Source organism: Herpailurus yagouaroundi, unplaced genomic scaffold, assembly GCF_014898765.1.
Source record: "Herpailurus yagouaroundi ecotype Mexico unplaced genomic scaffold, PumYag 67748, whole genome shotgun sequence".
NCBI classification, from domain to species: domain Eukaryota; kingdom Metazoa; phylum Chordata; class Mammalia; order Carnivora; family Felidae; genus Herpailurus; species Herpailurus yagouaroundi.
In genome coordinates, this window is record NW_024420544.1 from 841 (window position 1) to 4,342 (window position 3,502).

Consider the following 3,502-nt stretch of genomic DNA (forward strand, 5'->3'; position numbering starts at 1 on the left):
AAACTACATTGTGCATATAGACCCCAAAGCTCAGGGCAGGTAGAAAGAATGAATAGAACCCTAAAAGACACCCTAACCAAATTGACCATGGAGACTGGCGCTAACTGGGTAGTCTTACTCCCCTACGCTCTGTTCAGGGTGCGGAACTCCCCTTACAAACTGGGATTAACCCCCTTTGAAATCATGTATGGGGTGCCCCCCCCCCCCATAATTCCCAACCTACAGTCTAATGTGTTAACTGAATTTGATGATCATAAACTTCTTATTTCCCTGAGGGAACTCCAGCGCACCCACCAGGAAGTTTGGCCCAGATTGAGAGCCATTTATGAGAACGGGCCCCTAGCCATCCTACTTCGCGCTCTCACATTAGGCCCCTGCATCATAAACAAAATTATTAATTTTGTCCAAGACAGGTTCGATGCTGTACAATTAATGGTCTTACGAACTCAGTACCTAACGCTCGAGACATTACAAACAGAGGCTTAAAAGACCCAAGATTGGCTCTTTAGGCACAAGAAAAAGGGGGGAATGAAAGGAACAATCCAAATGACAGCCCTGCCTTAGTTTAAAGCTAGGTTCTCTTTTCCGCTTATTATGGATCTTTGATAAGAAATACAATTGCTGAGAAGTCTGTTTTGCTTGCTGTTTGCTACGAGCATTGTGAGGCCTTTCCTGAATGTAACCCGCTGTGTAGTAGAATGGGTTGTAAACCTTCCTAAATGTAGTCTGATAGGTAATGGAATGAGTAATTGTACATAAACTAACTGGCATTTCTCGCTTCTGTAAACTTGCTTGCTTAGCACATTCCTCACCTACCCTACCCTCTTCCCCCTTCCCCCTTTTTCCTCCCGCCACGCCACAAGTAACGGACAAAGCCTTCCCGCCAAAGGACAGACAAAGGACGCCCAATCAGAGAACAACAAATGTCCTTACTTTAAAATCAACTAATCAGGCCCCTCATAATTTGAAACCTCCCCTGTGCTGTTTGTCTCTGTCTGTAAAAACGCTGTACCAACCCTGATCGAGGCCTCTTGCGTCACCGGCGACGAGTGCGCAGGGGACCAGGTTCGAACCTGCAATAAACGACCCTTGCCGCTTGGCTTTGACTCACGACTCTGGTGGACTTTTGTGGGAGGTTTCGGAACTTCGGGCATTGCAGTCAGAAGTTGTATATTCTGGGGGATGTGTCTCTCAAGTTCACTTAGTATGGAGACTATAAAATTCTTCACCCAAGCAGGGAAAATTGGTGCTGATAAAATTAATCCTAGCACACTATTTATCACCAGGTTTGGCTCTGCCAGTGGTAAATGTCCCCCTGACCAAGGTAACAGCTGGCAAGAGACAGCCACTCACCACTCTCCCCACCAAGGAAAGAAACCATATCATCTACAATGTATATTGCCACATTCAGCACAGAAGGTGATTGGAAAGACACTAAGAAAGTAGTTGTGTTCCTCAGGGGAAGACAGGCAAGCTCACCTCACCAGCAGACAGGTGCCTCCTTACAGGAAAAGCCCACATCTTCTCCTCCACAGGGACACCTAGAAGGACACAATACGCACATCAGTACATTGTTAGTACTGCTCAAGAAAACTCAGGGACTTTTCCTTGATACGAACATGGGCCAGAGCATACGGCGGATTTCCTTACCTGCATGGACTGAATGTGACTGCTGAGCCACGCACAGCGGTTTTCCTTGAAGTGTGCAGTATGAGGAGTTCTTTTGTTTTTTTTTTTTTAACATTTATTTATTTATTTTTTGAGACAGAGAGAGACAGAGTATGAACGGGGGAGGGGCAGAGAGAGAGGGAGACACAGAATCAGAAGCAGGCTCCAGGCTCTGAGCCATCAGCCCAGAGCCCGACGCGGGGCTCAAACTCACGGACCGCGAGATGGTGACCTGAGCTTAAGTCGGACGCTCAACCGACTGAGCCACCCAGTCGCCCCGAGGAGTTTTTTGAGAATGTAGACATTGGTTATTGTGCAGTGTCAGTGACACATATCCTCTGGGCAAACCCACATCTCTCTCTCTCTCTCTCTCTCTCTCTCCCGCTCTTTCAATGTGACTGTCTCTGTTATGCCTTTGTCTCTGAATCTCTCAAGCACACACACACACATGCAGACACACACAGTCACAATCCCGCAACATACACACACATACAGAACCCCAAGACTCATGCACACAAAGTCACACCGCACACAAGGAATACGTTATCTTTCTTATACTGTAGAAACATCACCTACTTTTACACCTGGGACATCGGTCTTTCCCCCCCACCCACAAGCACCAGTCCTCCCAAGACTCTGGAATTGGAGTAGCTCTCCAGACTGAAGACAACAAGAATGCCCCACCTACGTCACCATCTTTTTTTTTTTTTTTTTAAATTTTTTTTTTCAACGTTTATTTATTTTTGGGACAGAGAGAGACAGAGCATGAATGGGGGAGGGGCAGAGAGAGAGGGAGACACAGAATCGGAAACAGGCTCCAGGCTCTGAGCCATCAGCCCAGAGCCCGACGCGGGGCTCGAACTCACCGACCGCGAGACCGTGACCTGGCTGAAGTCGGACGCCTAACCGACTGCGCCACCCAGGCGCCCCTCTACGTCACCATCTAAACATTTTCCTCAGCAAGAAACAGTTTCCAGGAGACATACCTTCTTCCTGTGCTCCTACAGGCTCCTGAATGTTAGGAAAGAAAACACCATCGGGGTGAGATCATGACATACAGTATTTCCACCACTGTTCAGTTCTCTTGGTGACTTTAGGATGCAAGATGGGACACAGTTGTTGAGTCAAAGGTCCCCAAAAGCAAATGAATAGGATGCTTGTTAGAAGTTGATTTTCCTGGGGATGTGTCTCTCAAGACCACTTAGGATGCCGAGTACAAAATTCTTCACCCAAGCAGGACAAATTGCTGCTGGCGAAAAAGATCCTAGGACACTGTTTATTACCAGGTTTTGCACTGCCAGTGGTAAAGGTCCCCGTGACCAAGGTTACACCTGGCAAGAGGCAGCCACTCACCACTCTCCCCATCAGGGAAAGTAACATTATCATCGAAAATGTGTATAGCCATATTTACAACAGAAGCTGATTTGAAAGCCACTAAGACAACACTTGTGTTCCTCATGGAAAGAAAGGCAAGCTCACCTCAGCCACAGCTTGCTGCCTCCTTTCAGGAAGGGCCCGCTGCTTCTCCTCCTTAGGGATACCTAGAAGGACACAGAATACACGTCAGTACCTTGTTGGTCCTCCTCAAGAATAACTCAAGGACTGTTGCTTGATATGAACATGGGCAAGAGCATACGGAGGCTTTGGTTACCTGCATGGACTGAATGTGACTGCTGAGCCATGCTCAGCTGTATTTCTTGCAGTGTGCAGTATGAGGAGTTTTTTGAGCATGTAGACATTCCTCATGTGCAGTGTCAGTGGCACGTGTCTCCTGGGGAAGCACATCTCTCTCTCTCTCTCTCTCTCTCTCTCTCTCTCTCTCTCTCTCTCTCTC

General features: G+C 47.5%; 1 long non-coding RNA gene across 1 annotated transcript; it reads right to left on the reverse strand.

Moving 5' to 3' along the window:
* Positions 1–2,249: 2,249 nt before the first annotated feature.
* LOC121025874 (uncharacterized) lies at positions 2,250–2,704 on the reverse strand. Its single transcript, XR_005788179.1, has 2 exons — positions 2,609–2,704; positions 2,250–2,364 (listed from the first exon to the last, which is right to left on the reverse strand). It is a non-coding gene; the product is annotated as an uncharacterized LOC121025874 (long non-coding RNA).
* Positions 2,705–3,502: the final 798 nt, after the last annotated feature.